This window comes from Stegostoma tigrinum, chromosome 32 (genome assembly GCF_030684315.1).
Source record: "Stegostoma tigrinum isolate sSteTig4 chromosome 32, sSteTig4.hap1, whole genome shotgun sequence".
NCBI classification, from domain to species: Eukaryota; Metazoa; Chordata; class Chondrichthyes; order Orectolobiformes; family Stegostomatidae; genus Stegostoma; species Stegostoma tigrinum.
In genome coordinates this window covers 6,113,266-6,135,424 of record NC_081385.1, presented here as the reverse complement: position 1 = coordinate 6,135,424, position 22,159 = coordinate 6,113,266, and the positions used below count along the sequence as shown (strand labels likewise).

General features: G+C 45.5%; 1 protein-coding gene across 5 annotated transcripts in view; it reads right to left on the bottom strand.

The window, feature by feature from the left end:
* tmprss4a (transmembrane serine protease 4a) overlaps positions 1 to 22,159 on the bottom strand; it is a 58,625-nt gene that overhangs the window by 24,139 nt on the left and 12,327 nt on the right. Inside the window, exon 1 of one of the 5 annotated variants that reach the window (XM_048561919.2) lies at positions 16,625 to 16,785. The exons of 3 other annotated variants lie outside the window; for them this stretch is intronic. The gene's annotated coding sequence lies outside the window, so the exon portion shown is untranslated. Of the gene's footprint in view, positions 1 to 7,563; positions 7,583 to 16,624; positions 16,786 to 22,159 lie in introns of those variants that run through there. One more of the 5 variants, XM_059639026.1, reaches the window with a different exon arrangement.

Genomic DNA, 22,159 nt, shown 5'->3' with positions numbered 1-22,159 from the left:
TTTCCAGCATCCTGCAACATTTTTCTTTGATTCAAGAACTTTACTCGAGATTCCACGTTAATTTTAATTCCACACAATCTGCTCGAGTCATAGTGCCTTTTGAAATGGAGAAACTTGCTAATTGCACTTGTACAGGACAACCAAGATGGGAGATAATACAACCCTGCCCCCAACAACTATTGTATCATAGTTCTGAGGAAGGGTCACTCGACACAAAACATTAACTCTGATTTCTCTCCAGATGCTGCCAGACCTGCTGAGATTCTCCAGTATTTCTGTTTTTTGTTCCAGGTTTCCAGCATCTGCAGTTCTTTCATTTTTTTTAACCATTGTACTCCCTCCGGCTCTCAGCTTCCATTAGTCTAAGAATCATCGATTTTCACTTAGAGAACAGCCAATGGAACATTAGGACTGAAATGTAGATGAAAAAAATTCATCCAGATCAAGAAACTTCATATGTTTCCCTCATGCCAGTCACCGGTAACACTAGTTCCTGGGCTCAGTGAGGATTGGGAAGGAGGACAAAGGAGCGAAAGGAAGAGAAAAATTTGAGCGTAATTTCAGGAAGCCTCTGCATGTAAAACATTGAGCAATTCCAGGTCACGGTTATCACAGAGGTTCCTGGGTGGTCTTTCCTCAGCCATACTCCCCCAGTTACACCAATCTTCTCCTAGCCTGACATTAACACAACTTTCTTTTCTTTCTGTGTTATCACTGATTAAACTGTTTGGAGATGTTACGACATACTTCTGGAGCAGGTGGGACTTGAACGTAGGCTTCCTGGTCCAGAGCTAGGGACACGGGAACAGCAGCGTTCAAAGACACAACTCACCAACACCATTTCAAGGGCAACTAGGGACGGGCAATGCCCACATCTCATGAATGAACAAAAACCACAGCACCACAAGAGTACTTCATAGAGCTCCTATTACACACTAAAGAATTACAAACAGAAGCCAGTCAGCCACTCAAATCTGTTCCAAAATATCATGAAGGGGCATAGATAGGGTGAATAGCCAAGGCCCTTTTGCCAGGGTAGAGAGCCCAAAACTCGAGGGCACAGGTTTGAAGGCAAGAGGGGAAAGGTTTTAAAAGGGGCCCAAGGGGCAACTTCTTCACACAGCGGGTGGTAAGTGTATGGAATGAGGGACCAGAAGAATTGGTGGAGGCTGATACAATTACAACATTTAAAAAGGCATCTGGACGGGTTCATGAATAGGAAGGATTTAGAGGGATATGGGCCAAATGCTGGCAAATGGGACTGGATTAATTTAAGATATATGGTCGGCATGAACACATTGGCCCAAAGGGTCCGTTTCAGTGCTGTATAACTCTATCGCTCTAATTAATTAGATTAAAGCAGATCTGAATCTAAACTCCATTTTCCCTCTCACATCCCACAAAAATACACTCATTGAAATATTGACATTTCAACTGAACTTCAGTCTTGGGTGTTTGCAGTCGGTCATTTTAAATTTCAAACCCTTCATATGGAGCAGTGTTTCTTGGTGCCAGCAATGAATGCCTGGGCTGTAATTTTCAGATTATGATCCCTTCCATTCTGGACCCTTACGCTCACCCCTACCAACAAATGGAAATATAGTGTCTCCCTGTTTATCAACTCCTTTGAAGTATCTTCACCATTTTAATTAGATCACGCTTTAACCTTTTAAATTTCTATTTTTAAACAAAACTCAGAGACAAGTCGAAGCGTGAAGAAACACTTGCTCACTTAGAGGCCAAGTACACAGATTAAAAGCAAAAGGATATGGCGAGAGTAGAGAATGTACAGGGCTGATCACCCACAGGACAGGGATTTCAATCCCACTATTGGTATTTGAGGGTTTGAAAATCAGTTTTACAATAACCTAAAAATAATAAAGCAGATATCAGCAAATGACTGGAAAGCTATCAAATGGCGATTAAAAATCCAAAGTGAGGAATGGAAACTTTGCTGCTTTAAATAGTCAAATCTAATCCCACAATAACATATTAGCATTTAATTGCCTTGTTAGCTCAGTTGCCTGGATGGTTGGGTTGCAATGCAGAGTGATGCCAACAGCCCGGGTTCAATTCCTACATTGGCCAAAGTTATCATGAAGGTCCCAGCTTCTCAAACTCTCCCTTCACTTGAGGAGTGATGGCCCTCAAGTTAGACCACCACCGCTCTAATGAGAGAGACAGACTGCAGGCCTATGGTCTGGCAAGACTACTGCAGCTTTACCTTTTTATACCTGACTGAAGACACATTAATCGTTTGGTTTCTCAGTCACTGGCTAGAGGTAATAGCTTGTGGTGGGAGAGAATAGTTATCTTTCGGTTTTTGGTGACGTCACTGCAGGTAAAGAAAGAGCCTGCCAGCAAAGACACAAAACGTCCCAACTGAAAACAAAGTTATGCTGTTTGTTGTATTTGTAAAACATCCCCTTCCAGTCGACAGGCATGATCAGGTTTCGTATCATCTGTTAATTTAATTCTGTGACCCATGCAGAGCTCTAGGTCAGCTGTATTGTTCCAGTGAGCTCAAGATAATCTTGAACGATGGCACCTTATCATTAAGCACACTATAGCATTCCAGACAACAAGAGTTCAAGAATTTCAGATTGTAAATCTCTGCATCCATTTCGTTCCATTTCTCTGGGTGTTTTGGTTTCACTCTTTTCTTTCAGATAGCTGTTTGGTTTATCATCATGCCTCCTCCAGACAGCATTCCGTGTCCTGTCACCGCTCCCTTCAGCACAATCAACTTCTCCTCTCACTCAATCTCAGTCCTCTTTCACTCCAGCACAGGCTTTCCCTCGTTCATTACCCTACTCTGATCCTTTTTCACTTGTTTCAACCTGACTGCATTTCAAACTTGCCCAGTTCCAATCAAAGGTCATTGACCCAAAACATCAACTCTTCCTTCCATAGATGCTGCCAGACCTGCAGATAGTTTCCAGCGCATTTTAGCTCAATCCGAAAATGACCATGTTTTAAGTGGGAGTCTGTTGCGCAGCATTTGCTCATTGCAATCCAAAAGATTGCTGCGGTTTTGTCTCTCTCTCACCTTCAGAGGGGAACTTCATTCAGCTGTAAACTTACAGCTCTATGCTAGTGTGACAGTTCTGACCTCTGTCAATCTAACAGCTCACAACTCTCACACCAGAGCTCACTGGGCATCAAGCAACATTGACACTCCAGATGGAATCGAGTCAGTTATAGCAGGCTTCTTTAGGATTCCACAAGGAAAAGGTGGTGTGTAAACAAGGAATAGAGAGGGGAGGGAGGGAGTCAGCCAGGAATTCTGTTCCTTAATGGCTGAACTTATTGTTACAAAATGATCATGACATTTAAGCACAGACTGAACCGGTGTTCATGATGTAGTTAGTGCACACAAGGGTCAGAATGTTCAACTCAGAATCCCTACAGTGTGGGAGCAGGCCATCCAACCCATCAATTCTAGAGCGACCTTCTGAAGGACATCCAACCCAGACCCATCCCCCACCCCATTCCTGTAATCCTGCATTTCCCATGCTTAATCCACCTAACCTGTACATCCCTGGACGCTATGGGCAGTTTAACATGGCCAGTCCACCCTAACCTGTACATCTTTGAACTAAGGGAGGAAACCACAGCCCACCAACAGGAAACAAAACAGAAATTGCTGGAAAAGCACAGCAGGTCTGGCAGTATCTGTGAAGGGAAAAAAACAGAGTTAACGTTTTGAATCCGCAACCCTTCCTCAGAACCAAGAGGAAATCCACGCAGACACGGGGAGAACGCACAAACTCCACACAGACAGTCACCAGAGGGTGGAATCGAACCTGGGTCCTTGGTGCTGTGAGGCAGCAGCTAACCAGTGAGCCACCGTGCCACCCTCAAGTTTATCTTCCAGGATTTCCCCCTCACTTCTCGAACCTTCTGTTTAAAAAAAGGATATGACAGAAGGCAGGGCTCAGAATATGGGCACCCACATCTAGGCTGGTTATGTGTTTTGCTCCCATTCATTCAGGGGATGTGCATGTCATTGGCGGGACTAGAGGTTATGCATCTCCGAACTGTCCTTGAGGAGGTCGTGGTGAGCTGCCTTCTTGAACTGCTGCAGTCCACATACACTCAAAATTTTCTATAATGATTTGGCAGAACGTAGAGGCTTGCTAGGCCATTTCAGAGGGCACTGAAGAGGCAAACGCATTGTTGTGGATCTGGGAGGCACATGTTAGACCAGACCAATGAAGGTGTACAGTTTTCCTTCCTCAAGACAGTGAACTATATTGGATTTTTTAAAATCAGAAATCCTGTCATTAGTAAACGAGACTAGACCTGCATCCCAGATTATAAACTGGATTTAAAATACCCCCTACAGCTGTTATGGTGAATCTACAACTTTAGATCCAGGCTCTGGAGTATGCAATGAAATTACCCTCTCCATGGGTATCTGCTGCTCCTGGTGTATAGTCAGTCACGGGAGTAATGTGGGATAGGATTGAACGTGGATGTTTACACGTTAAACAAATCACCTAATGACTAAGTCAAAAATATAAAAATATTATTTGAAAAGCTCAGCAGGCCTGGCAGCATCTGTGGAGAGAGATCAGAGTTAATGTTTCAGATTGAGTGACCCTTCCTTTGAACTTCAGTGGAGCACTGTTCTCTCTCACCCAGGAGACTGAAACACACGGTGACAGTCTCCCTCATTCCCCAAGATGGGTTACCAAACACAGACAGGATGACTTCAAAACAAAGACACTCCCCACATTCCATAAAGTCATGGGACAGAACACTCATTTACCAAAAGAAAAATAAACAGGCATTAAAAATAGAAGTCCAGCCTCACTGCCTGATTCCTGCATCATCATAAGCTTTAGGGGCTATTCAGCCCTCTAAGATCATGGTTGATCAGATTTGGTCCACACAACACTTTCTTCTCCAATCTTCACAACCTTGAATCACATTTGTTAATCAAAGATCTTTTCAATTTGACTGTGAATATATTCAGAGACCCAGCCTCCACTGCTCACTGTGGGCAAGAATTCCAAACACTAAACACCCTCAGAGAAAGAGATAACAAGGTGTAGAGCTGGATGAACACAGCAGGCCAAGTAGCATCAGAGGAGCAGGAAGGCTAATGTTTTGGGCCTAGACCCTTCGAACATAGAACATAGAACAGTACAGCACAGAACAGGCCCTTCAGCCCACGATGTTGTGCCGACCATTGATCCTCATGTATGCACCCTCAAATTTCTGTGACCATATGCATGTCCAGCAGTCTCTTAAATGTTCCCAATGACCTTGCTTCCACAACTGCTGCTGGCAACGCATTCCATGCTCTCACAACTCTCTGTGTAAAGAACCTGCCTCTGACATCCCCTCTATACTTTCCTCCAACCAGCTTAAAACTATGACCCCTCGTGTTAGCCATTTTAGCCCTGGGAAATAGTCTCTGGCTATCAACTCTGTCTATGCCTCTCATTATCTTGTATACCTCAATTAGGTCCCCTCTCCTCCTCCTTTTCTCCAATGAAAAAAGTCCGAGCTCAGTCAACCTCTCTTCATAAGATAAGCCCTCCAGTCCAGGCAGCATCCTGTGAACCTCCTCTGAACCCTCTCCAAAGCATCCACATCTTTCCTGTAATAGGGCGACCAGAACTGGACGCAGTATTCCAAGTGCGGTCTAACCAAAGTTTTATAGAGCTGCAACAAGATCTCACGACTCTTAAACTCAATCCCCCTGCTAATGAAAGCCAAAACACCATATGCTTTCTTAACAACCCTGTCCACTTGGGTGGCCATTTTAAGGGATCTATGTATCTGGACACCAAGATCCCTCTGTTCCTCCACACTGCCAAGAATCCTATCCTTAATCCTGTACTCAGCTTTCAAATTCGACCTTCCAAAATGCATCACCTCGCATTTGTCCAGGTTGAACTCCATCTGCCACCTCTCAGCCCATCTCTGCATCCTGTCAATGTCCTGCTGCAGCCTACAACAGCCCTCTATACTGTCAATGACACCTCCAACCTTCCTGTCGTCTGCAAACTTGCTGACCCATCCTTCAATCCCCTCATCCAAGTCATTAGTAAAAATTACAAACAGTAGAGGCCCAAGGACAGAGCCCTGTGGAACACCACTCAAGAAGGGTATAGGCCTGAATTGTCAGCCTTCCTGATCCTCTGATGCTGTTTGGTCTGCTGTGCTCATCCAGCTCTACACCTGGTTATCTCAGATTCTCCAGCATCTGCAGTTCCTACTATCTCATCCTCAGAGAAAGGATTTATCCTCATCTGTTTTTAAACTGTGCCCCTTCACATCCAATAATTCTAGACTGTCCAAGGGTAGGAATATCCTCTCATCATTCAGCCTGACAAGTTCCTTCAACAAGAAATACCTCCCAATCTTCTAACTCCCAAATTACACAGGCCTGATCTGTTCAACTTTTCATTGTAAGTTATGGCCATCATTACAGGAATCAGCTGAGTAAGGGACCTTTGTGAATATGTACATAGATCATTGAAGGCAAAAGGACAAATGGATACAGAACTTAATGCAAGATACCAGTGTTTATTAATCAAGGTTTTGAATACAAGAGGGGGGAGGTTATAATGGAGTTGTATAGGACATCAGTTAGTCTACAGCTGGAGTACTGTATGTGGTTCTGAGTTGCCACACGATAGCAAAGATGTGAACATACAGAGAGGGTACAGAGGAGGTTCATCAGGATGCTGCCTGGAACTATTCTGTTACAAAAAGACAAACCTGATAGACTGGGCTGTTTTCCTTGGAGCACAGAAAGCTGAGGGGAGTCTGACTGAAGTCTACAAAATTATGAAAGGCTTCGATAAGGTCGCTAGGAAGAAGCCCCTATCATGAGAGGAATGATCTGTTACTGAGGGCAAAGATTTCAGTGAAGAGACAGAAAGTTTACAACAGATTTAAGGATAGCTGCTTTTCCACCCAGAGGGTGGTGCGTACTTGGAAGTAGACTGCCTCAAAAAGGGCGATTGAGGCAGGAAATATTGCAACGTTTAAGAATTACTTAGATGAGCACTTGAAATGCCATCATATACAAGACTGTGGAAATAAGTACTGAGCAGTGGGGTTAGAATAGACATAAAATAGATAATTGCTGGATGACTAGCTGCTGTGTGTTGTGATTCTTTATGAGACAAAACCTTCTCTGAACTGCTCCTAATACAATGCTATCCCAAGGAGACCAAAACTGCTGACAATACTCCAGATGCAGTTTCACTGAGGTCTTGTAGATCTGTAGCAGAACTTCTCCACACTCAATTTCTTTTGCAATAGACAACATTTCAGTAAATTTGGGCGTAATGCAGGATGTTGCCCGGAAACGGCTAACGCAGGATACAGGAAGACAGACAACAATAAATCCATTACAATAAAGCACCAAATAGTTTTTCACAAGTGAAAAAAAGTTGTTTGAGAAGCAGTTTGAGGTACCCAAAGAGGTCTCAGTGTCAATGGAGCAAAAACAGATTGAAGTGGTCAAATGACCTAAAGCTTCAGGTAATCAGAATTAGGATTAATATGGGCCATACAAGTGACTGGAATCTCACTGACCTGGGCTCACAGTGTTATTACTCCACATGGCTTCTATTCCTACAGTTTTCTCCCTCCTTCTATTTCCGAATCTTTTTCATATATTCGAGAAACCTTTGGAGAACTTCTCACCAGGAAAGTGTGCAAACAGTAAAACACGTCCGATTTATTCTCAATGCCACTCAATTCAACTTTGAATTGCATGACTTGATCATCAAACCCCAAAACGCCTCATTCAATTGAGCAAGAAACTCATTACAATTGCGTTATTCACTCAAAGTAATGTAACCTGCAGGTTAACACCACTGAACCTTCACTTCCTCCTATCACCTCAGTCTTTAAAATAAAATGCTGCGTGATGATTACTCATACCATTTATTGTCACATTTAGTCTCACTTCTACTGCAATGTTTAGGAATTGGCGCATTAGATATTTACATTAGCAAGTAAATCAATTATCCCAATATCACCCACTTAGAAAGCCATTTGAAGTCTCTCATGTATCCACATTTATGCTGTAAAAGCCTCTCAACAAAGCAAGCTCTCACAGGAGACCAAACACAATTCCATCAGCTGGCAATATGGGAATGGCTATAAATCTGTGGGATATCTGAAAGTTATTCTTTTACATGGTGTGTGTGTGTGAGAGAGAGAGAGAGAGAGAGAGAGAGAGAGAGAGCGAGAAGACAGGAGAGAGAAAGAGAGAGAACGGTGGGGGGAAGAGAGAGAGAGAGAGAGAGAGAAGACAGGAGAGAGAAAGAGAGAGAACGGTGGGGGGAAGAGAGAGAGAGAGAGAGAGAGAACGAGAGAGAGAGAAGACAGGAGAGAGACAGGACGAGAGAGAGAGAGAACGGGGGGGGGAGAGAGAGAGAACGGAAGGGAGAGAGAGAGAAGACAGGAGAGAGAGAGAGAGAGAGAGAGGGGTGAGAGAAAGACAGAGGAGAGAGAGAGAAGAAAGGAGAGAGGGGGAGAGAGGGGGAGAGAGGGGGAGAGAGGGGGAGAGAGGGGGAGAGAGGGGGAGAGAGGGGGAGAGAGGGGGAGAGAGGGGGAGAGAGGGGGAGAGAGGGGGAGAGAGGGGGAGAGAGGGGGAGAGAGGGGGCGAGAGGGGGCGAGAGGGGGAGAGAGGGGGCGAGAGGGGGAGAGAGGGGGCGAGAGGGGGAGAGAGGGGGAGAGAGGGGGAGAGAGGGGGAGAGAGGGGGAGAGAGGGGGAGAGAGGGGGAGAGAGGGGGCGAGAGGGGGCGAGAGGGGGCGAGAGGGGGCGAGAGGGGGCGAGAGGGGGCGAGAGGGGGCGAGAGGGGGCGAGAGGGGGCGAGAGGGGGCGAGAGGGGGCGAGAGGGGGCGAGAGGGGGCGAGAGGGGGCGAGAGGGGGCGGGGGAGAGAGGGGGCGGGGGAGAGAGAGAGAGAGAGACAGAGAGAGAGAGAGAGAGAGAGAAAAAGACAGGAGAGAGAGAGAAAGACAGAGGAGAGAGAGAGAAGACAGGAGAGAGAAAGAGAGAGAACGGGGCGGGGGAGAGAGAGAGAGAGAGGACGAGAGAGAGAGAGAGAACGGGGGGGGGAGAGAGAGAGAGAGAACGGAAGGGAGAGAGAGAGAGAGAAGACAGGAGAGAGAGAGAGAAGACAGGAGAGAGAGAGAGAGAGAAAGACAGGAGAGAGAGAGAGAGAGAGAGAGAGAGAGAGAGAGAGAGAGAGAACGGAGAGAGAGAGAAAGACAGAGGAGAGAGAGAGAAGACAGGAGAGAGAAAGAGAGAGAACGGGGCGGGGGAGAGAGAGAGAGAGGACGAGAGAGAGAGAGAGAACGGGGGGGAGAGAGAGAGAACGGAAGGGAGAGAGAGAGAGAGAAGACAGGAGAGAGAGAGAGAGAAAGACAGGAGAGAGAGAGAGAGAAAGACAGGAGAGAGAGAGAAAGAGAGAGAGAGAACGGAAGAGAGAGAGAGAAAGACAGGAGAGAGAGAGCGAGAGAGAGAGAAAAAAGACAGAGGAGAGAGAGAGGACAGGAGAGAGAGAAGACAGGAGAGAGAGAGAGGGGGGGGGGGAGAGAAAGACAGGAGAGAGAGAGAAGAAAGGAGAGAGAGAGAGAGGGGACAGGACAGAGAGGGGACAGGACAGAGAGGGGACAGGACAGAGAGGGGACAGGACAGAGAGGGGACAGGACAGAGAGGGGACAGGACAGAGAGGGGACAGGACAGAGAGGGGACAGGACAGAGAGGGGACAGGACAGAGAGGGGACAGGACAGAGAGGGGACAGGACAGAGAGGGGACAGGACAGAGAGGGGACAGGGGAGAGAGGGGACAGGGGAGAGAGGGGACAGGGGAGAGAGGGGACAGGGGAGAGAGGGGACAGGGGAGAGAGGGGACAGGGGAGAGAGGGGACAGGGGAGAGAGGGGACAGGGGAGAGAGGGGACAGGGGAGAGAGGGGACAGGGGAGAGAGGGGACAGGGGAGAGAGGGGACAGGGGAGAGAGGGGACAGGGGAGAGAGGGGACAGGGGAGAGAGGGGACAGGGGAGAGAGGGGACAGGGGAGTGAGAGAGAGAGAAAGACAGGAGAGAGAGAGAGAACAGACAGAGGAGAGAGAGAGAAGACAGGAGAGAGAAAGAGAGAGAACGGGCTGGGGGAGAGACAGAGAGAGAGGACGAGAGAGAGAGAGAGAGAACGGGGGGGAGAGAGAGAGAGAGAGAACGGAAGGGAGAGAGAGAGAGAAGACAGGAGAGAGAGAGAGAGAAGACAGGAGAGAGAGAGAGAAAGAGAGAAAGACAGGAGAGAGAGAGAACGGAAGAGAGAGAGAGAAAGACAGGAGAGAGAGAGCGAGAGAGAGAGAAAAAAAGACAGAGGAGAGAGAGAGGACAGGAGAGAGAGAAGACAGGAGACACAGAGGACAGGAGAGAGAGAGAGAGAGAGAGAGAGAGAGAGAGAGAGAGAGAGAGAAAGAGAAAGGAGACAGGAGAGAGAGAGAGAAAATAGATCTGAAATCTGAAACAAACATACAAGGTGCTGGAGATTCTGCAGGTCTAGCACAGTCACTGGACTGAAAAGCACAGCTAATGAGTCAACACTGTGTACAGCTGGACGAACACAGCAGGCCAGGCAGCATCAAAGGAGCAGGAAAGCTGACTTTTCAGTTCGGGACTCTTCTTCAGAAATTACTATCTGATTATAGCTAATGATTCACGTCCAGATTGCAACAGTGATTGTGAGGTTGCTTCTCTGTCCTTATAACAAACTCCAGGACTTTGATCAATAAACTTACAATAAGCTGCACTGTTTTCCAACCTCCCGGCAGGATAAACACCAACGACTGGCAAGAACAAATTCAAAAAGAACACTTGCATAATTGATATAATGAATGAACAGTCCGATTTTATTGCTTATTCCCTATTGTTATACCAGAAGCACAGCATGACACAGCACTAGAGATAATTCAGCCCAATCTTTATATATCTTAGAATTAGATTTTTTTGTCATGTGTATTCAAGTATAGGAATACTTGAGTACAGTGAAAACTATCCAAGTCACCCATCAATTCAAGACACAGGAATGCGTCCAGATCTTAAAGTCTAAAGCTTTATCTCAATGAAGGTGCTTGGAACACTGAGCCACCAAAGCAGGGGCTTGAGCCCAGCCATGGTGTGGAGTCTTGGTCAATCTGTGAGTCTCCTGTGAGACCTACTGAATTGATCCCACTTCCCAGCCCATTTCCATAAATTAGAGCAATTTGCAAGTTCAGGTGCATATCCAATTCCTTTTCAAAAAGGGATCAGAGTCTATTGCCATTTCAGGTAGTGCATTCTTGATCAACATAATTTACTGTGTAAAAACTGGTTTTGCTCATATTGCTCCTATTCTATTTACTGAATTGTTGCCAAACATACTGCAAATGGATTCGTGAAATTTGATCGCAAAGTAAATTACGCCTAAAGCTTTTGTTGTGATCTTTAGATTCTCTCACTTGGAATGTAACAGCAGTTATCAAATTGAATAGTGTCTAGATATTTTTAAACCAGCGTGTTCAGACATGTTGTTATTACACGTGTCAAAGCAGATGGGACTTGAACCTGGGTTTGCCGGCTCTGAGTCATAGAGTCAAGGAGTTGTACAGCACGAAGTCAGTCCACCTCACCAATGCTGACCAGATATCCTAAATTAATCCAGTCCCATTTTGCCAGAATTTGGCCCATATTCCCCTGAACCCTTCCTATTCATGTACCCATCCATATGCCTTTTAAATGTTGTAATTGTACCCACATCCACCACTTCCTCATTCCATGTGCACAGCACTCTCCACATGAAAAAATTACCCCTTTTAAATCTTTCCCTCTCACATTAAACCTATGTCCTCTAGTTTTGAACTCCCCTGCAGGGTGGCACGGTGGCTCAGTGGTTAGCACTGCAGCCTCACAGCACCAGGGACCAGGAACCTCGGGCGACTGTCTGTGTGGAGTTTGCACATTCTCCCTGTGTTTATGTGGGTTTCCTCCGGGTGCTCCGGTTTCCTCCCACAGTCCAAAGATGTGCAGGCGAGGTGGATCACCCATGCTAAACTGCCTGTAGTGTTCAGGGGTGTGTGGGTTATAGGGGGATGGGTCTGGGTGGGGTGCTGCAAGGAGTGGTGTGGACTTGCTGGGCCAAAGGGCCTGTTTCCACACTGTAGGGAATCTAATCTACCGTGGAGAAAAGGCCTTGGCTATTCACCCTGTCCATGCTCCTCATGATTATGCCAATGTGGTATACTGCATCCACTGTACCCGGTGTGGCTTCCTCTACATTGGGGAAACCAAGCAGAGGCTTGGGGACCGCTTTGCAGAACACCTCCACTCGGTTCGCAATAAGCAACTGCACCTCCCAGTCGCAAACCATTTCCACTCCCCCTCCCATTCTTTAGATAACATGTCCATCATGGGCCTCCTGCAGTGCCACAATGATGCCACCCGAAGGTTGCAGGAACAGCAACTCATATTCCGCTTGGGAACCCTGCAGCCCAATGGTATCAATGTGGACTTCACTAGCTTCAAAATCTCCCCTTCCCCCACCGCATCCCAAAACCAGCCCACTTCGTCCCCCCCCCCACTGCACCACACAACCAGCCCAGCTCTTCCCCTCCACCCACTGCATACCAAAACCAGTCCAACCTGACTCTGCCTCCCTAACCTGTTCTTCCTCTCACCCATCCCTTCCTCACACCCCAAGCCGCACCTCCATCTCCTACCTACTAACCTCATCCCACCTCCTTGACCTGTCCGTCTTCCCTGGACTGACCTATCCCCTCCCTACCTCCCCACCTATACTCTCCTCTCCACCTATCTTCTTTTCTCTCCATCTTCGGTCCGCCTCCCCCTCTCTCCCTATTTATTCCAGAACCCTCACCCCATTCCCCTCTCTGATGAAGGGTCCAGGCCCGAAACGTCAGCTTTTGTGCTCCTGAGATGCTGCTTGGCCTGCTGTATTCATCCAGCTTCACATTTTGTAATCTCCTCATGATTATATTAACTTTTATAAAGGTCACCTTTTGGCCTTTGACACTCTGGAGCGAATAGCCTTCGCTCATTCAGCCTCTCCCTATAGCTAAACCTGCCAATCCTGGCAACATCTTTGTAAATTTTTTCTGAACTCTTTCAATTTTAACATCATCCTTCGTCCAGCAGGGAGACAACAGGTAGGGGCACTATCACTGCACCACAACAGACCTTTGTTGTGATCTTTAACACTATCTGAATCACATCCCATTCTACCAGCCACGGTGAAAAAAAATTTGTAAGTGCTCTATGTGCTCAGGAAGGCTCTTCAAAATGCTTGCTTTTCTCAGCTGCATGTATCAGTTCACAGCTTGTAAATGGTTTGTCATACCATGTGATTTTCAAAATAATTGGCATACACTAATGAGATTTCCAAATATCAGTGTATTTTAAATAATTTTCAGTAAAGTGGTTCCCACTTAAACATTCAGACCTTTACCTGATAGTTTTATTGATGTTGTTAAAAATTGATTTCCGCTTGAAATAGACCAAGGGAATATTATCTAAATGGAGATTTACTAAAAGGAAGTTGTAGTTAGAGCCCAACAGTGCTGCTTCAAGCATTTCATGTTTCTAATTATGCAAATTAATACTCGTATATATCATGATTAAACAAGGTAGCTGAATATTAATCTCAATGTCAATTCCTGATTGCACCTGATACAGGAAGTTTACTTAGGTAAATTTTGCAGTATTTTCCCCTACACACCATGTCAGGAGAGGGAAGACCATGACAGTTTTGCAACACCAGAACAGCTCTGCATTCGAGTTGCCAAGCCAACCAGCAGTGACTCTAGAGAATCTCCAGATATTGAAGATTAATCTTCGCAATTCTGCTTGGAATGTTTTTCTCCTGGGTTTTCAACTGAAATTCCTCATTCATTTTCTTTAAACATCTCACTTATAGGTCATGGAATAAAAGTTACAGTACCACAGATACAAGATTGGCTCGGTGACAGGGCACAGTATTTTTGGGATGGGTTAACAGTGATGAGACCCAGGGATGTGCGTTCGGACCTCTACACTTCCTGATGTAGATTACTCATCTACACTCAGGTGCACACGGCACAATTACAGAATTTGCTGGTGAAACGAAATGCATAGAAGATTGGCAGATAGCCAGAGCGAGGTTGAAAGGGTCTTTCTCAGGATGGCAGCCGGTGAGAAGTGGTGTTCCACGAGGGTCAGAGTTGGGACCACAACTTTTCACTTTATGCATTAATGATCTCAATGAAGGAACTGTGAGCATTCTGGCTAAGTTTGCAGATGATACAAAGGTAGGTAAAGGGACAAGTGATATTGAGGAGGCAGGGAGGCTGCAGAAGTATTTAGACAGGTTATAGGAGAGCGTGAAAAGAAGTGGCAGATGGAGTAAAATGTGAGAAAGTTTGAGGCCATGCACTTTGGTAAGAAGAATAGAAGCATGGACTATTTTCTGAATGGGGAGAAAATTCAGAAGTCTGAAATGCAAAGAGACTGTGGAGTTCTAGTCCAGGATTTTCTCAAAGTAAACTTGCAGGTTGAGTCAGTAGTTTGAAAGGAAACGCAACTTTAGCATTTATATTGAGAGGACTTGAATATAAAAGCAGGGATATACTTTTGAGCCTTTGTAAGGCTCCGGTCAGGCCACATTTAGAGAGTTTTGGGCCCCATATCTCAGGAAGGACATACTCGTCCTGGACTGGTTTCAGAGGAGGTTCATGAGAATGGTCCCAGAAATGAAAAGCTTAACAGATGAGGAATGTTTGAGGACTCTGGTCTATACTTGATGGAGTTAAGAAGAATGAGGGGTGGTCTAAATGAAACTTACAAAATACTGAAATGGCCTGGACAGAGTGGACGTTGGGAAGATTATTCCATTGGTAGGAGAGACTAGGGCCCAAGGGCACAGCCTTAGAACAAAGGGAAGACCTTTTCAAGCAGAGACAAGGAGCAACTTCTTCAGCCAGAGAATGGTGAATCTATGGCATTCATTGCCACAGAAGGCTGTGGAGGCCACGTCATTGAGTATATTTTACACAGAGATAGATAGGTTCTTGCTTGTCAAGGGGATCAAGCGTTATGGGGAGAAAGTGGGAGAATGGGATTGAGAAACTTATCAGCTTTGACTGAATAGTGGAGCATACTCGATGGCCCGAATGGCCTAATTTCTGCTCCTGTGTCTTATGGTCTTAAGAACTCGAATAGAATTATGAACTGTGAGGAGACACATGTAGAACTCCAAAAAAAAGCACCAATTTTTTTAAAAAGATGGTAACATTTAAGCAGGAAAGTGGGAAGTGAATCACATCGATCAGAAGCACACAGAAGACAATATACAAAACAAACAAACTCTAGAAAAGGTGGGGAGGTACCTAGGAACATGCATAAATTATTGAGGGTGAAACGGCAGGTTGAGGTAATGATTATTAAAGCTTACTTCATGCTGGAATTTATCAACAAAGCAGACAAAGTACAAAATTGATTTAAGCCTCATAAAAAGGAGGACTGTGCCCAATGCTGGGGGCCGCACTTTAGAAAAGATGTAAAGGCATTGGACAGGGTACAGGAGAGATTCACAGGAATTATTCCTGGAATGTGGAACTTTAGTTATGTAGAAGGACTGGAGATACTGGGACAGTTCTCCTTGGAGATTGAGGGGAGATTTGATAGGTGTTCAATATCATGAGGAGTCTGGACCAAGTCAATAGGAAAAATCTGTTCCCATTATTAGAATGGTAGAAAACTAGACAACACAGACTTCCAGGAATGGACAAAAAGCAGAGAAGAAACTTTTTCACACTGGAATCTGGGATGCACTGCCTGAGAGAACAGCAGCAGCAGATTTAATTGGAATGTCCAAGAGGGAATTGGCTTGTCATCTGAAAAGGAGTAATTTGCAGGGTTACAGGGGAAAAGACAATACATTTTAAAAAAACAGGGGAAAGGAACAGGGTGTGGGCACTAGGAGAACTGTGCCTGTAGAGGGCCAGCACATACAACAGGCTGAATGGCCTCTTCCTGCCTCCTACAGCCATTCTCTGATCGCACTGGTTCTAAAAATATTGGGGAGTCAATGGCCTAGTGGTGTTATCGCTGAGTTGTTAATCCAGGGACCAAGATAATGTTCTGGGTTCAAATCCCACCACAAGGTGGAATTTGAATTCAATTAAAATATCGGGAATTAAGGGTCTAATGATGACCATGAATCCATTGTCAATTGTCTGGAAAAACCCACGTGGTTCACTAATGTCCCTGAGGGAAGGAAACTGCCATCCTTACCTGGTCTGGCCTACATGTGACTCCAGACCCACAGCAATGAGGCTGGCTCTTAACTGCCCTCTGGGCACGTAGGGATGGGCAGCAAATGCTGCCCAGCCAGCGATGCCCTCGTCCCATAAATGAATAAAGGAAAAACAAACGGAGATGGGGAGAAAAGACCCACTCACTAACAAGTCAAGCTTGATCCAAGTGGGCAGCCCAAGATTCTATTCAATTGGACAGTGGTGGGAGTGCGAGACTGGGGCTGTAACACGATAGAGGCATTTTGATCAAACTTCCAGCAACACAGTCAACAAAAACTGACAACCCCACCTTGGCAGAGTCTGAACAAGCTTTTCAAATGTGTATACATGCAGAGCTCCGGGCTCCAGTTCTTTCCCGCAGCAGCTGACAGGTACCAAGAGACTCCAACCACTGCCAAGTGGCAGCTGCCTGGGATTCAGAAGCACCACGACTGGGTTTATTTTCATGTACTTCCTCCTACATTAATCCCCACTACTTTTGGAGCAGTTGTTACTCATTGTGGCCCTTCATTTAAAGTTGGTGTTAATTATTAACATTACAAGTTGTACAAACATCGTACATGGAAAACAGCTTGAACTAATGACGCTGTGTGAGCGTCACTGGTGGTAACGGTCACCTGTCCTCCACCAGCTCCTTTTGGAAGCTGTGGTGTGATGAAGCTGCCCTGACTTGGAGCTTACACACAGTCAAAAAGCAAGAGACTTGGAGTATCAAAATTAAGATTTTAATGGCTTAGGGAACAGCTGAAGGGCTGTTCACCCTCTGTGCACTCAAGGACACTGTGAAACTCTGAGGGCAGGAGATGGTGCACCGGCAGGAGGGAGTAAGGATGACAGATGCTGGAACACAGAGTCAGTAAACGTGGAATTGGAGAAACACAGCAGGTCAGACAGCATCACAGGAGCAGGAAAGTCAACATTTTGGGGTGAAACTTTGTCAGGAGGGGGAGGAGAGCCTAGAAATAAAGAGTGTGGAGGTATGGGTGAGGCTGGGGAAAGGTATGTGGGATGGTGTTAGGTGGATGAAGGTAGCAGGTTATATTGATTTGTCAGTGGGAAGGGGGGAACGAATGGGTGAGAAGGAAGATGGACAGTTTAGGACAGGTCAGGAAGGCAGGACATGGGATAAGGCTGGGGGTGGAGGGGTTTTGAAGCTGGTGAAGTCAAGATTCAGACTCTTAGGCTGTAAGCTCCCAAAGCAAAATATCAGGTGTTGTTCCTGCAGTTCATGCTTGGCCTCACTCTGACAGTGGAGGACAGTTCTGACAGTTCTGTCCAACACCAACACTTCCATATCATGACAGTGGAGGATGCTAAGGATGGACAACGTCATCAGGGGGAGTTAAAATGTTATGGAAAGCAGCAGGTTGGATTGGCTGATGTGCAGCGAGTGCTGATGCCCTCTGAACCAGTCCCCAGGTCTGCATTTGGTCTCCCTGACATAGGGGAGACCACATCGGGAGCAATGGATACAAGTTTGGATGGAGTGCAGGTGAATCTCTGCTGGATCTGGAAGGGCAGTTTGGGGCCTTGGACAGAGGTGCGAGTGAAGGTGTGGGGACAGATGTTGTACCTCTTGCGGTTATAGGAAAAGGTAGCAGGTGTGGTGGAGAGGTTGCTGGAGAGTGAAGAGCTGACGAAGGGTCACAAAGTGAATGGTCCCTGCAGAAAGCAGACTGGGCGGGGAAGGAAGTACCTTTCTGGGAGTGGGGTGGGATTGTAGGCGGCGGAAATGTTGGAGAATATTGCGCTGGATTTTGAGATTGGTGGGGTGCTGTGTGATCCAGTTCTTTCCAGCTATTTCTATTTGCATTTAATATTCTAGGGTCTCAGCTCCGATGGCAGATGATGAAATCTGAATACAACATATCAAAAAAAAGACTGGAATTAAAAAAAGATAGACCCATAGTTACCATATAAACATGTGCCTTGTTTGTTTTTATCTACAGGAAGGAAATCTGCCACCCTTACCCAGTCTGGACTATACGTAACTCCAGACCCACAACAATGTGGTTGATTTTTACTGTCCTCTGAGCTATTAGTGACAGGCAGCAAAATCCAACTTTACCAGTGATGCTCAGGAATAAATTGCCTAATCTGAGGAAATACAAACAAATAAATAAATACTATTTAAAAACCTGGCTGTCTTTAAAGAAGAATTTAGAGTCCCAATATGGTAGAACTGTAAACTGATGAAGAAATGAGGCAGAGTTGAGAGGAATTACATGTTCCCATTGATTTAGGGGTTCAAGCAAGAGACCTGGGTTCAAGGTTAAATGCAAAGACTGAAAGCAGAAGAAGATGGCCGCAGTTTTAAAAAAAGGAGAGAGACTTGTTTGGCCATTTCAGATGACAGTTAGTCACACTGATGTGGGTGAAAGTCATGTGCAATCATACTGTGCAAGGCTCACAGCTTCTCTTTCCTGAAAAAGGAGGGACATTAGTGAACCACTTTGGTTCTTCTCGACAATCCTTACGATCGCTTCTACTCATGTGCCAGCTTCTCATTCCCAAAATGCTGGGAGGCAGAGCACCACTTGCCAGAAATTCAAACCAACTCAGCTGCAGAAACTAACCACAACAAAAGCTCTAGAAGCTCCAAAGCTATAAGCGGGTGATGCTGACAGGGGGCGCTGTGGCTCAGTCTGTGCCAAGTAGATTAAGTGACCCATACATGGTACATGCATGGCAACACCACCTGGGAACATGCTAGAATTGACAGGTTGAGTTTAACCCAGAGGATAGCAGCCTTTACACAACCAGGTAACTGTGCAGACAGGCCATACACCAGCAAGTTCACCAGCCAGCTCAGGACGGTTCAGATCCAATGAGTTGCCAATCCTCTAGGAATGACCTGGAATCTCTGAATGCTGAAAATTAATTTCTTGCAGATTATTAGCCTCCAAGAAAGAAGAAAAATATACAAGTCCCAGAAGAGAAATCACAGCATGGGCACCAAATAAACAATTTATGTATTTTCCTTGAACATGTGCATTGATCGATCCTGCAAATATTGGAGATGATTTGATAGGCTGGATGGCTTACTTCTCTTTGTGATTTATGGGTTGTTGCAAAAGGAAGTTCACCTTGCAGCTGATCTTGGTAATATAGCCCACCCAGGGGATGGGCAAAGCAAGTGGTTGGGTGGTCCACGATGAAATCCCAGGAATATGCCCAATCAGGCAGTTGAAGATACCAAGAACAGCAGGTGCTGGAGTCACAGTCAGTGCAGTGTGTTCTGAAGAAGGGTCCTGACCCAAAACAGTGACGTTCCACCTCCTCTGATGCTGTCTGACCTGCTGGGGTCCAATCAGCAAATTGGCAGCCATGTGACTGCTGGACTTAGCCAATGACTGGAATGGACCAAAGCAGTTCCTGATCAGGAAATGGTTCGATTTTAAACTTTTTTAACCCTCTTTACCCCTGCTTCACATAGCTCCAATCCAATTCTCTCAGAACAAAAAAATCCACCTTTCCAACCCTAACTTCTTGCGCATCTCCATTCTAATGCCATTAATGGCCACGTCTTCAGGAAGCTAAACCTCTGCACCATTCTTTCCTCCTTTCAACAAAAATCTAAATAAAAGCACAAATGGAGGAGATCTGAAATACAAAACAACCCAGGGCAATAGTGAACAAGTGAGGGGTAGAGAAGGCCCCAGTGAAAGCTGCACTAACAAAGGAAGAACGAGCCTGGTAGGCAGGAGGGAAAGGCAGTGTACAAGGCAAGTGAGAGAAAGCTACTGTCAACGGTACCACTAAGAAGCTTCAGGCAGCTTTGCCAGCACCAATCCTTCTTCTGATATAAATATTAGCTACACGCACCTTCTGGAGAAGGGATCTCCACACAAAGTAGTCAGTCAGAAACTGGATCAATCTTGGTAATCAGAAACAGCTTGTTACATAGATAGAATGTAACTAGCTATTAAGTACAGATATACAGGATAGTCCAACCAGACCCAAGCTCACCTTCAGAGTAAGATCCCATTACACTTCTGAATTGAATCTATGACTGACTCTATTATGCACCACAGAGTCATACAGCTTGGAAACAGACCCTTTGGCCCAACCAGTCCATGCGGACCATAATCCCAAATGAAACTAGGTGCCACCTGCCTGCACTAGGTCTATATCCCTCACCACCCCCACCAACCCAAGTATTTCTTATTCACGTAATTATCTAAACACCTTTTTAAACGCCATAACTGCACCCACATCCACCACTTCCTCGCAAAGTTCATTCCACACACAGACCACTCTAAAGAAAACTGCCTCTCATGTCTTTAAAATCTTTCTTCTCTTGCCTTAAAAATGTTCCCTAGTCTTAAAATCCCCCAGCCAAGGGAAAAGACACCTGCCATTCACTTTATTTATGCCTCTCATTATGTTATAAACCTCCAAGAAGGTCACCTTTCAGTGGAATGTAGGTGGTCAATAGAAGTCCCAGCTTATCCAGACTCTCCTTATAATTCAAACCCTCCACTCCTGACAACATCCTGGTAAGTCTCCTCTGAATCCTCTCCAATTTAATAAATCCATCTAATAACTGGGTGACCGGAACTGGACGCAGTACTCCAAGGAGAGGCCTCTTAACTTAAAAGCATAAATGCTTGAAATCTGCAACAAACGAATTCGGCGCTGGACAAACTCAGCAGGTCTGACAGCATTTGTGGAGAATGGGTCAGTGTGTCCTGAAGAAGGGTCAGTGGACTCAAAACATTAACTCTGCTTTCTCTCCACAGGGGCTGCCATACCTGCTGAGTTTCTCCAGCAACTTCTATTTGCAACTAACATTCTAGGGTCTCAGCTTTGATGGAGCTGGTGAGATTCGAACACAAATTTTTTAAAAATCTGGTATTAGAAAAAAGCCTCATGGTAACCAAGTATTTATGAGGATTGTTTTAAAAACAAACACCTGCTTCACTTTCCTTCCAGGAAGGAAATCTGCAATCCTTACTCAGTCTGGACTACACGTAACTCCCGACCTTCAACGTGGTTGACTTTTATTGTCCTCTGAGTAATTAGTGATGGGCAAAAAGAAATCTAGCTTCACCAGTAATGCTCAGAAGTACAAGAAACAAACTGCCTAATTTGTGAAAATATAAATACATTGTTAAAAATCTGGCTGTTTATGGAGGTGATTAGAGTGATAGAACTGTAAACCAACGAAGGAATGAGACAGAGCTGAGAGGAACGAGATGTTCCCAGTAATTTAGGGGTTCAAGTAAGAGACCTGGGTACGAGGTTACATTCAAAAACTGAAAGCAGAAGAAACACAGACAGCTGTAGCACATAGTGAAAGAATTGTTTAGCCATGTCACTGGACAATTAGTCACACTTACGGGTAAAATTCACATGTGGTCAAAATGTCCTAGGTTTGTAACTTTTCCTTCCTGACGAAAACATAAATGAACCACTCAGGTTCTTTGCAACAATCCTCATGCCCACTTTTACTAGCTTACCAGATTCTCATTCCCAAAAACCTGGCAGGCAACTGCTTGCCAGAAACTCAAACTGCGTCAGCTGCAGAAACCAACCACAACAAAAACTATAAATGGGCAATGCTGATACGGAGAACAGTGGCTCTGTTTTTGCCACTTGGATTGACCAGTCCATAACAAGGCATTGACAAAGGGGAATTCTCCAGCATCTGCAGTTCCCATTATCATTGACAAAGGGAGAACCTGATAGGCAAAAAGGGAAAGGCAGTGTGCGAGGCGAGTGAGAGAAAGATACTGTAAATGGTACAGCTGAGAACTTTTGGGTAGTTTTGCCACTGTGAAACCTCAGCCACTTGCAACTGCTGGGGAAGGATTTCCATACA